The following is a 13,662-nucleotide window of genomic DNA, read 5'->3' on the forward strand; positions in this document are numbered from 1 at the left end:
CACTATTTCCTTCAATAAGAGATACTAATTCAGGAACCTTGCCCTGGATACTCCTGCAGTTTACCAATATTACGTTAACTTTTCCTGTTTTTGGTCTCTGAGGACGGACGTTCTTTATCAATGATGATAATGTCCTCTCTGGTAAGCCGTCAGGTATTTTATCGTTTCGCCCAAGGGGGGGTCCCTCTAACCTAAAAAACCCCCGTGTGCACGCCACACGTACTCTGCTACCCTAGTAGCTGCTTCCGGTGTGTAGTGCACGCCTGACCTGTCTAGGGGGGCCCTACAGTTCTCCACCCAATAACGGAGGTCGATGAATTTGCAACCATTATAGTCGCAGAGTCGTCTGAGCCTCTGGTTTAGACCCTCCACACGGCTCCAAACCAGAGGACCGCGATCGACTCTGGGCACTATGCTGCAGATATTAAGCTCAGCTTGCACTCCGCGTGCGATGCTGGTTGTCTTCACCAAATCAGCCAGCCGCCGGAAGGAACCAAGGATGGCCTCAGAACCCAAGCGGCAGGCGTCATTCGTTCCGACATGTGCTACTATCTGCAGCCGGTCACACCCAGTGCGTTCAATAGCTGCCGGAAGGGCCTCCTCCACATTACGGACGAGACCCCCCGGCAAGCACACCGAGTGCACACTGGCATTCTTCCCCGACCTACCCGCTATTTTCCTGAGGGGCTCCATCACCCGCCTAACGTTGGAGCTCCCTATAACTAATAGGCCCGCCCTCTGTGACTGTCGGGACCTTGCCGGAGAATCGGCCACTGGCCCAACAGGCGAGGCATCCTGTGGTGGCTCGGAAACGATGTCATCACCACTAGGAAGCACCCCGTACCTGTTGGAAAGGGGTAAGGCAGCTGCCACGCGGCCAGATCCCACCTTCGCCTTTCGGCCAGGCACGCGCGAGCCCACCACTGTCCGCCATTCACCCTGGAGTGATGGCTGACCGGTAAGATGCTCACTGCCGGAAGACGCAGCGACATCAGGGGTTCCATGTGATTCCAAGGCCACCGAAGTAGGCATAGGTCTCACCACAGTTGCCCCAACGCCACTACGAGCCGACGCCTGCGCCTCGAGCTCGATGAGCCTAACAGACAAAGCCTCCACCTGCCCCCGAAGAGTGGCCAATTCTCCTTGCGTCCGCTCACAACAACCACAGTCCCTACACATGACTATGTTTACCCTACCCTATACGGTGACAAATTCCCAAGATAATCTTCTGATGAGCTACTCTGATAATCAAGAAACACTCACTGAAATACGAGACGCGAAAACTACGCTAGGTTTTCCCAGAAAAACTATTTAAAAGCTAAGCGCAGCAAATAAGTACAAAAACGCTTTATACAAACAGTACTCGCTGCTGCTGGTCCTCGCGCTCTAGCTGTCACAAGACAACTGCTGATTCAAGTGACTAGTGGCTAACGGCCGCGAAACAAACAAAAGACGGTTTTAGGGCGCTTTCTGTTCTAAACGATCAAGAAAACACTAAGAAATCTAACACGAAAACTACGTAAAGTTTTATCAAGAACTGTTAGTTACTATGCAGAGCAGATAAACACAAATAGAATCCCTTCCTTAGTGGAAGGTCGTAAACAAAACGCAAAATAAACGCTTTATACAAACAGTACTCGCTGCTGCTGGTGCTCACGCGCTGGCTGTCACAAGACAACTGCTGATTCAAGTGACTAGTGGCTAACGGCCGCGAAACAAACAAAAGACGGTTTTAGGGCGCTTTCTGTTCTAAACGATCAAGAAAACACTAAGAAATCTAACACGAAAACTACGTAAAGTTTTATCAAGAACTGTTAGTTACTATGCAGAGCAGATAAACACAAATAGAATCCCTTCCTTAGTGGAAGGTCGTAAACAAAATGCAAAATAAACGCTTTATACAAACAGTACTCGCTGCTGCTGGTGCTCACGCGCTGGCTGTCACAAGACAACTGCTGATTCAAGTGACTAGTGGCTAACGGCCGCGAAACAAACAAAAGACGGTTTTAGGGCGCTTTCCGTTCTAAACGATCAAGAAAACACTAAGAAATCTAACACGAAAACTACGTAAAGTTTTATCAAGAACTGTTAGTTACTATGCAGAGCAGATAAACACAAATAGAATCCCTTCCTTAGTGGAAGGTCGTAAACAAAATGCAAAATAAACGCTTTATACAAACAGTACTCGCTGCTGCTGGTGCTCACGCTCTGGCTGTCACAAGACAACTGCTGATTCAAGTGAGTAGTGGCTAACGGCCGCGAAACAAACAAAAGACGGTTTTAGGGCGCTTTCTGTTCTAAACGATCAAGAAAACACTAAGAAATCTAACACGAAAACTACGTAAAGTTTTATCAAGAACTGTTAGTTACTATGCAGAGCAGATAAACACAAATAGAATCCCTTCCTTAGTGGAAGGTCGTAAACAAAACGCAAAATAAACGCTTTATACAAACAGTACTCGCTGCTGCTGGTGCTCACGCGCTGGCTGTCACAAGACAACTGCTGATTCAAGTGACTAGTGGCTAACGGCCGCGAAACAAACAAAAGACGGTTTTAGGGCGCTTTCTGTTCTAAACGATCAAGAAAACACTAAGAAATCTAACACGAAAACTACGTAAAGTTTTATCAAGAACTGTTAGTTACTATGCAGAGCAGATAAACACAAATAGAATCCCTTCCTTAGTGGAAGGTCGTAAACAAAATGCAAAATAAACGCTTTATACAAACAGTACTCGCTGCTGCTGGTGCTCACGCGCTGGCTGTCACAAGACAAAAAATTGTGTTGGTGTGTTAAAAAGGCTCCAGAGTAAGATTGGAAACTAAATGTTTTTAAATCCTGAATAACAAAACTCGTTTATGAAACTTCATGGCAGATTGAAACTGTGTGCCCAACCGAAACTCGAACTCGGGACCTTTGCCTTTCGCGGGCAAGTGCTCTACCATCTTTTTTTTACCTTTTTTTCCTTTATTAAAACAACCATATATGTACATAAGCAAAAAAACAAAATATTGAAGTGCTGGAACTGATTCAACACGAGTTGTATCCTACAACGGTCTGAAGAACACATTTCAATATAGTGCCATTTGTAAGCTTACAAAATAGAACATAAATAGTAAACTGACAATAGCCTGTTCAGTCCAGACAGAGACATAGAACCGAAACGCAAACATACATATAATTGATTGTCTTAACTGGAATGACAGTTCTGTCATTTGATACATAACCGTCCAAACTCAAAGTCATTTGGAGCACACAAACGGATAACAAGAGATGCACAGGAACATAAATTAATGAAAACGTCATAATGAAGTTAATAAGACCATTGAGAAGTCGGGAGTAGTCCTAGGAACTGGTATAACTCCATCTGAGCTACCGAAGCACGACTCACGCCCGGTACTCACAGCTTTACTTCTGCCAGTATCTCGTCTCCTACCTTCCAAACTTTACAGAAGTTTCATATCAGCGCACACTCCGCTGCAGAGTGAAAATCTCATTCTGGAAACATCCCCCAGGCTGTGGCTAAGCCATGTCTCCGCAATATCCTTTCTTTCAGGAGTGCTAGTTCTGCAGGTTCGCAGGAGAGCTTCTGTAAAGTTTGGAAGGTAGGAGACGAGATACTGGCAGAAGTAAAGCTGTGAGTACGAGCCGTGAGTCGTGGTTCTGTAGCTCAGATGGTAGAGCACTTGGCAAAGGTCCCGAGTTCGAGTCTCGGTCGGGCACACAGTTTTAATCTGCCATGAAGTTACATATCAGCGTACACTCCGCTGCAGAGTGAAAATCTCATTCTGAAAACTCGTTTATTTTGCGTTCTTACAGAAAAAGTCCGCCTTATTTGACAGCAGGGAGAAACAGGAGTTTTAATTCTATTACCTACTGTTTTGAATAAAAAATAAACTACTGTACAAAATTATAAACCAAATCTAGAGTTTACTCAAAGGAACGAAAAGTTTATCTACAGGAACTTTAAAGTAAAAAAACCAAAAACTTTTAACTTACGGACATTGAAGTTCTAGGACGATTCACTAGAATTTATTTTTTGGTAAAAAAGTCTGTAATGGTTTTTTGTTTTTTGGCTCGAGAAACTTTTGTTGCAGAAACATATCTCCAATATTGGAATCAAACGATTTAGGGATAAGTCGCCTCCTCCAATTCGCTGATGTATTCCAGGGCGGTTTGGATCGCTTCGCAACCGACTGTGTGAAGAATATTTTTCTTTGCTTCGTCATCAGAGACATATTCTTCTGACGCTTTCTGACTGGTCGTAATTTAGATGATTTCTTCGTCAGTCAAATCAAAAAAATGGTTTTCTGTCCATTCTTGAACGTCTTAACAGTTCGCGTCTTCACAACCCGGTAGCTTCTCCAGTGAATTCACGAAAATTACGTCGTTTCCATCTGTTTCTGGCACGTCACCTTGAGTTTCGGTGTTGCCTCCTCCTTCTTCCCATCACTAATGAGTTGCCTCATGATCTAAGAGTTTTTTCCAAAACCTAACGAGAGAAATTGGAGGGATTAGATTCCAAGCGTCAGGAATTCAATGAATGACACTTAAAACATCGATCTTTTTAGAGCTTGCACAAAATCTTATAAATTATCAATCGCACCGATTAAGTACTCCAACAGCTGATTACTGCCCTCGGTTTCATGCGCCAGGTGGGACGTCATTGATATCAAACTGATAGGCCGATTAATTAAATTGATCATGGAATTCACTCTGCATCAAGAGTGATTTATTTCAGCTGTCGGATTGTGCTTGCCAGGTAACTCAAATGGGAATCCCTGGAGGGAAGGCGATGTTCTTTTCGAGGAACACTATTGAGAATCGACATCTGAAGCTGACTGCAGAAGGATTCTATCGCTGCCAACATACATTTCGAGAAACGACCACGAAGGTAAGACAACAGAAATTAGTGCTTGTAAGGAGACATGTAGGCAGTCTCTTTCATTCGCTCTATCTGTTAGTGCAATAGAAAATAGAATGACTAATAGTGGTACACGGTACCCTCCGCCACACACTCTACAGTAGCTTGTGAAGTAAGCATATAGATGTAAATGTAATTTTAATCTACCTATTAAGATGTGACTCCATCCGTTTATAGGCACAAACATCTCATGGAAGAATGTTTGCCGGCCGCGGTGGTCTAGTGGTTCTGGCGCTGCAGTCCTGAACTGCGGGACTGCTACGGTAGCAGGTTCGAATCCTGCCTCGGGCATGGGTGTGTGTGATGTCCTTAGGTTAGTTAGGTTTAAGTAGTTCTAAGTTCTAGGGGACTTATGACCTAAGATGTTGAGTCCCATAATGCTCAGAGCCATTTTTATTAAGAATGTTTTATCTTACGAGGTGCATTCAAGTTCTAAGGCCACCGATTTTTTTTCTCCAGACTGGAAAGAGATAGAAACATGCGCATTGTTTTAAAATGAGGCCGCGTTCATTGTCAATACGTCCCAGAGATGGCAGCACCATGTGGCAGATGGAATTTTACCGCCAGCGGCAAAAATGAGAACTGTTTTAAATACTTAAAATGGCGACGTTTTCCTTACTTGAACAGCGTACAATCATTCGTTTACCGAATTTGCGTGGTGTGAAACCAATTGAAATTCATCGACAGTTGAAGGAGACATGTGGTGACGGAGTTATGGATGTGTCGAAAGTGCGTTCGTGGGTGTGACAGTTTAATGAAGGCAGAACATTGTGTGACAACAAACCGAAACAACCTCGGGCTTGCACAAGCCGGTCTGACGACGTGATCTCGAAAGTGGAGAGAATTGTTTTGGGGGATCGCCGAATGACTGTTGAACACATCGCCTCCAGAGTTGGCTTTTGTGTGGGTTCTGTGCACACAATCCTGCATGACGACCTGAAAATGCGAAAAGTGTCATCCAGGTGGGTGCCACGAATGCTGACGGACGACCACACGGCTGCCCATGTGGCATGTTGCCGAGCAATGTTGATGCGCAACGACAGCATGAATGGGACTTTCTTTTCGTCGGTTGTGACAGTGGATGAGACGTGGATGCCATTTTTCAATCCAGAAACAAAGCGCCACTCAGCTCAATGGAAGCACACAGATTCACCGCCACCAAAAAAATTTCGGGTAACCGCCAGTGCTGAAAAAATGATGGTGCCCACGTTCTGGGACAGCGAGGGCGTAATCCTTACCCATTGCGTTCCAAAGGGCACTACGGTAACAGGTGCATCCTACGAAAATGTTTTGAAGAACAAATTCCTTCCTGCACCGCAACAAAAACGTCCGGGAAAGGCTGCGCGTGTGCTGTTTCACCAAGACAACGCACCCGCACATCGAGCTACCTTTACGCAACAGTTTCTTTGTGATAACAACTTTGAAGTGATTCCTCATGCTCCCTACTCACCTGACCTGGCTCCTAGTAACTTTTGGCTTTTTCCAACAATGAAAGACACTCTCTGTGGCCACACATTCACCAGCCGTGCTGCTATTGCCTCAGCGATTTTCCAGTGGTCAAAACAGACTCCTAAAGAAGCCCTCGCCGCTGCCATGGAATCATGGCGTCAGCGTTGTGAAAAATGTGTACGTCTGCAGGGCGATTACGTCGAGAAGTTTCATCGATTTCGGGTGAGTAGTTAATTAGAAAAAAAAAATCGGCGGCCTTAGAACTTGAATGCACCTCGTATTTATCGAGAAAAAAGGTGGAACTTCTGCTGATGATTGTCTCTCGGTAAAAATCTTCATATCGGCTCCCCGTTTTGTCAGTGCAGTCACTCCGCTAGACGAATGTAAGAGGTTGTAATACGTTTGCCTACAACATTTAAAAGAAGTGGTATAGAACTCAGCTCCCTTTTCGTCAGAGTATTACTTACCTACCGTACTGCCACGACTCTTCCAGTCTTCGAGATATAGCATTTCAATTCATATCATTTCCATTAGTAAGAGATGTCCCCCGCCAAGTCACAGAACCCTGCTAGTGAGCTGTGTGCGGCTCGCGGTATTGCCGTTCATAGCTTGGCATCTTGTAATAGCGATAGTGGCGTCTCGTTTTCTTAGTGTGTTCACTGGCGCGACTACGTTTGCTCGCCTTGTCTGTCCGTGAGTGGCAGCAGCAGCGCTTATCGATAGCACGTACTGTGGTACCATCTTTGGATCGGCCTCTAGTATGTCCGGGTCGTCGTTTGTCGAGGAGAGTTGTGTTGGGACGGAGCAGCAGTGAGGTCCGGACAGCCAGTACTCGCCCGACCGCTGGCGACACACATGCACTGTCCGACGGAGGAATGTGGTAGCGAGAGTGCACGACCACGTCAAAGACCGCATTCAGCGACTTTTAGTAGAATGGGCCGTGGTATTTCGAGTAGTGTAACTTTCACCTACGTGTGTGTGTCCGCCCATCGAAGTACCCTCATGGCAAAAGTTGTCAGTCGTTGGTTTATACTGTGATATATCCAGTGCCGTACTTTAGCGGGAACGTCCGTCGTTTGGTCGTTCATTCGGTCGTCGCAGCGGACGACGTGCAGTTGGTTCTCCGACCGCTTCTGGCTTCTCTGTGTTTGTGCCGACTTACAATTCGTACGTGTTGTTTCGCAGTGACTGGTTGCAGTATTGATTGAGACATTGTGGAATTGTCTTTACGGATCCGTGTGTATCTTGTGAGGGTTTTAATGTCCAGTTATTTAAATGCTGCCATCGTTATGGTGTCGGCAGTTTGGTCTGGACCGAGTAGCGAGGAGGTCTGTAGTGCAAGGGCAGGCCGGGACCGCTGGCGGCATGCAGGCACTGTCGGACCAAAGGGCTGTAGCCGAGGATCGAACCCAGGACGTTTGAAGGGATTGGTTAGTCAGTCGGTCGGCGCTTAAGCTACTCCTAGTGCGAGTTGCCATCCTGTTACGTGAATACAACTCTTGGCTGCCTGTCTCACCGCTTACACAGCGGTAGTCACCTTCCTCGGATCGATCCAGGGAGCACTGTCTGTGGATATCTCTGTCTTATTTGGACAAGTTGTCATAATTGCTTAAAATTTACCCTGATGTATTAACAAGTTAATGCGTTACCCACTTGTAATTCCGGCCTTCAGCCGTTAATTGTTTGTAACATTGCTTGTGGCCTTCAGCCGACAAATAATTTTCTGTTCTGTTTTAGTGAGGCCTTCAGCCGTCACTATAGCTGGTTACAAGTTATTAAGATTATTAGAAAGGGTTTTAGTATTTTTAAGGTGTAATTGTCCACCTTATTTGTAATTCAGGCCTTTCAGCCCTTGTGTATTGCGAAATTGCTTGTGGCCTTCAGCCCACGAATAATTTTCAATCAGGCCTTCAGCCGTTGATTGCGTGTAACATTGTTTGCGGCCATCAGCCGTCCAATAACTTGCATTTTTTTCTTAATAAGGTCTTCAGCCATTACTGTAGCTTGTTACCGTTTTGACTGATAAGAAGAAAATAGCTTAGTATTTGTTAATGTGAAACTGCCTTCCTCACTTGTAATTCAGGCCTTCAGCCGTTGTGTGTTCAGAAATTGGTGCTGTCCTTCAGCCGTTAATTGTTTGCTACATTACTTGTGGTTTTCAGCCGACAAATAGTTTCAATTCTGTCTTGATAAGGCCTTCAGCCGTCACTATAACTTGCTACAGTTATTAAGAGTGTTAAAAGGATTTTTGGTATTTTTAATGTGTAATTGTCCACCTTACTGGTAATTCAGGCCTTCAGCCGTCGTGTATTTTTGAAATTGCTTCTGGCCTTCAGCCGACAAATAATTTTGTACCTTCTTAATCATGCCTTCAGCTGTTGATTGTGTGTAATATTGCTTGTGGCCTTCAGCTGACAATAGCTTGCAATTCTTCTAATAAGGCTTTCAACAGCCAGTGTAGTAAAATATTTTAAAAATGACAGTTGGGAGTTTTGTTTCTTTTTTTAAAAAAATTAAGATTATGTGTATTCTGTGCAGCCAATGGTAACTGATTAAGCCCCGTTTACACCTTTCTTGCTTGCCGTAAGTCCCACATTTCAGCTAATTCTCTCGAAATCCCATCACGTTCCGACTGCACTGTTCCATTTGTTAGAAGGCTGACACGTAGAGAGCTATCACAATGTTCAAAATAGCACATTAACGTACAGGAGGAAATGCACAACCTTGCAGAGTATACATGGACTGTACAAAGAAATTCACAAGCATGACATCAACAATTTTTCAATATCGAATGATGGTCTATAAATATCACTCTGTTCATGTCCTAATCACCTTTATCAAAATCCTATGGTAATCGCGCTAGAAAGAAAACAGTGTGGTCATGTCCGAGTCTTCGTTGACACCACAATCTCTCTCTCCTCATTATTTTTTGAGCATCCAATGGAGTAAAACTGGAAACTATAAAAACTTCACTAACATCACCAGGTAGAAAACTCAATAAGATTTTACCACATCTCTCTCTTCCGATATATACATAAACCAGTACGTGTATGTTAGAAGTATTGACCCTGGCTGTTGAGACACTTGTCCCACTGTGACACAAGGTGGTGAATGGCTGTCTAATAAAATTCCTGGGACTGCGATGTTAGACAGTTCCGCACGTGCAGCTAGGCGTCGTCGTCTGAGGTGAATCGTTATCCCCTCAATGCCTATTTAAGGGGACCAAAAATGGTGTAGTAACAGGGAGAGAGGTCCGGATTGTATTAACTGTGGCCGAGAACCTTCCATTTGAACTTCTGCAGGAGTACCGTGACTGTGTTGGCCATATGAGGCTTTTCACTGTCGAGGAGCAGAATGGCCCCATTGGTGAGAGTGCCTGGTCTTTTTGATTTGATCGCTTGTTGAAAGGTGGTCAAGGTTTGCATGTAACACTAGGCATTCATTGTTGTCCCGTGAGCAGGAAGTGAATCAGAAAGGTGCCGTCTTGGTCAAAGAAGAACGTCAGCGTAACCTTTCCTGCACGCGTGCAGATGGCCTTGGCTCACTTTGGTGTTAGTGACCCTGAATACTTCCACTGATTCTGGTTCGAACACATGACACCGCAGATCATCTCCAGCTGCCACTCGTGCCAGCTCCCTTCCCGAGCATAGTGTTGTAGATGAGCAAGACAGTGCCCCATTCGACATGCAACCACTGGGCACACACTTTGCGCATGTGCATTCATTCATTCATGATAGTATGAACACTTCCGCTGCTCAGTCCGACCATGGCGGCTATGGCTTTCGCTGTCACTCGGCGGTCCTGGGTAATGAGTGCATCCACTAGCTGGACGATGTCATCAGTAATGCAGTGTGGTCCTCCAGACTGTGCATCATTGGCTAACGAAAATGGCTCTGAGCACTATGTGACTTAACATCTATGGTCATCAGTCCCCTAGAACTTAGAACTACTTAAACCTAACTAACCTAAGGACATCACACAACACCCAGTCATCACGAGGGAGAGTCATTGGCTAACGACACCCGTCCTTCCCTGAAGTGCTTGTGGCATGCCTTGACCCTTGCAAGGGACATGCAGTGTTCATCGTACACTTGTGACATTCGCCGATGAATGTACATTCCTCCTGCTGCTTCCGCTGTCGGAAAACGAACAACACCTCTTTGCTCTTCTGTTGACGCCTCCACGCCACTGTTTGCAATGCGAGTGGTAACTTTGGACGATTGATGCATGCTGCTGCTATAGTCACCTGACGTGCAGTCTGCCCGCTAGAAATTAGCTGTGAACTTCCACACTCTGGTCGGAAACACACCTCGTTACACACGCCACAATATTACCCTCCTGTCACCGGTTTGCGTATTCCAGACTGTGGCGCTTTATATCAGGAAACAAATACCGCCTGAGTGTTGACATCGAGTATACGTGGTGAATCTGTTAAATATACATGTACTGGTCCACTGGAGCAGGCGCCGGTGGTTGAAGTAGCTTCCACAGACTTGTGTAAAGTTTTGTTGCCTTTACTGGAGGGAGATGATATCGACTATCAGTCACAAGAACAGGGTTTTTGTGTTGTTGTATCATAATTATTTTAATACATTGTTTTTTGCTGTAACACATCAAAGCAGTGTATGACGGCAGCTGTGTATACAACCATATATTGTTTTTTTACCATGAATTTGAGGTCTGTGTCAGGTACTAACTGGAAATTAGCACGTTCTGATTCATTGGCTCTCACAGAAAGCTGGACATCGTGTGGTGTAAAGTATGCTGCTATCACAACACATGTTGGTTGATATAAAAGACAGCGGTGAAGTTCTTTATTAACAAACATGTGGAAGACATTGCAACATTGATCAATTCCAAACAACTGTCCAAAGTTGGTGATCTCTACATTTGATCTCATTTTCCACAGGACAGGTTAGTAGATGTCTCAGTGTTCCATTTCGAAGAGACCTAGAGCATTGATTCCTCATATCACAGGAACCACTTTTTTATTGTTGATCATCCCCACAAGTGTTGCTCCCACCAAGACTCCCCCGATCTCAGATAAGTGATGTCAGTCGGGTGTTATGTGGTAATCAACGGTGTACCAAGGGAAAGATGGGACAGAAAAGCCACTGTCGATATGGGATAATGTACTGTAATAAGCAGCAAAATTGGCAGTGCAATCAATTTTAGCAATTTTGATCTTTTTTCTAGAATTTCAACACCAACAAATGCTATGGCTGCATGCTTCCCACCCCTCCACTACTTTGTGAGTACCATATATTAGATTGTGAATGTAGATAGATTACTGTGTAGTAAGTCAATTCATGATTAATTCTTGGACATATACATGGAAGTACACCAGACAGTGTCCTATACCGATACAGCTAGATTATCTACATATTTCTAGCAGTTCGATCACAGTGTGGAATAAACTATTACTACTGGCCATCTTTCCCTGTTTGGATGGGAGTCACAGAGTATTCTCACATTCATAGAATAAGGCTGGAAATTGAAAGATCTCCCCTCACTGTTTTAAACCAACCCTCCCTGCAACACTGCCACGGTTTATTTTGCAACTGACCGGAAGTAGGAGGGTGCTATACCCACTACATTCCATTTCTCGTGATGGAACAGAGTGACCAGAGTCTGTAACTGCTGTTGAGTGAAGACTGTTCTGCACCAATCTTACTCAAAGCACCTAAACAAGTACACAATATTTCTCCATATGAGCACATGCTGAGGACTTTAGCACACCTTATCGGTCTACAGTAGATATATGAGTGTTGTGGTGATATAACAGACAGTTAAGAAGAAACATGCAGTTTATGGATGATGGAGCTCGATATGGACATAGGTTGAAGCCTAATATGTAAATCAACTGTGCTATTAATTGTGAAGTTCTGTTATAACGCTTAGGGTCAATACCAAGAACATATTTGCAAGAGATAAATAATCATAGAACATAAACAGAGGCACTCCTAAGACTACACGGTTCTGTACTTAAACATACTCTGATGTTAAAGCCAAGTTATTTGCGAAATATTAGTCATGTGAAAAACAACGCTCTTAACATTCTATTGCAAGATATATATATATATATATATATATATATATATATATATATATATATATATATGTCAAAAATCTGACCTACATCTACCCTCCAAGTTTCTATCCCACTCACTATGGTGACAAACATTAAGGTTATAAAACTACTGCCTTCTACACCAGAGCTTCCTCAGAAGGACGTATTATTCACAGGGGTTAGAAGCCAACCCCCAGGGGATCATAAATGAATTAACAACACAATAGATTAGGGGAAGAGGGTTATAGGTCAATCAAATTTTCCCTCTGAATGTGTGCAGCCAGCTCCAACAAAAAGGCACAGAACGCAGTTTGCCCTACTACTAAGGTGTACAGAAGATACATGACCTCTATTGATATCTGATTAAAGTACAGTATGACCATAGCTTTAAGAAAACAGTACGACATCCTACATCATTCTCAGAATCAATAAGAGACATATGTGGAAAGAAAAGAAACAGTAAGGCACTACACAAGGATCTGTAAATCAGTCTAGGTAACCCTGACACCAACACAAAACAAATACATGATTCCGATGATGTGCTTATGACTAACCACGTTTTCAGTTACATTTAACGAATACATTTCATGTCAAAGGTGATCTAAGTCATGTATGAAGCAAAGTATATTTGAATTTGCTAAAATACTTTTTGTGTCAAAACCATGGTGTGTTTACTAAGCCTGACTGAACATGGCAACAAAGAATGATCTCTGCGTGTTATTATATCCTTAAAAGGGAACATGTGAAGATTTTGTAACTCAAAAAATTAATTTTATTTTTGCACTGATGCACTTCAAGCAGCATTTTACTTCGTGTTCACATTCAAAATACGAAACCCAGTTCGTTAAAACTAACATCTGTTGTCATCATACTGTTTTACAAATTCCCACAACACATTATATAACTCATTCAAAATTTTATAGCGCCAATAAGCAATTATAAGTTGAACAAAATATATGAAACCATGAAGGTGAAGCTGAAAGTCAAATTACATGCTGTCGTGGTTCTGTGTATTATTACTCTGACGATGTCGCTTACAATGAACATGAAACCAATTTATGCAGATGCAGATATTAAAGTTACTGAGTGTTTTCGAGAAAATTCCAAAAGTCGTATCCTGGACAAGGTTTCACCAGTTTTATGCAAAACGCCGTGCGTGTATAAAATTTTTACCCTGATGCACGAAGTTAATTAGAGCTGTACATGCCTTTAAAACCCAA

The sequence above is a fragment of the Schistocerca cancellata genome, chromosome 8 (assembly GCF_023864275.1).
Source record: "Schistocerca cancellata isolate TAMUIC-IGC-003103 chromosome 8, iqSchCanc2.1, whole genome shotgun sequence".
In the NCBI taxonomy this organism is placed as follows: domain Eukaryota; kingdom Metazoa; phylum Arthropoda; class Insecta; order Orthoptera; family Acrididae; genus Schistocerca; species Schistocerca cancellata.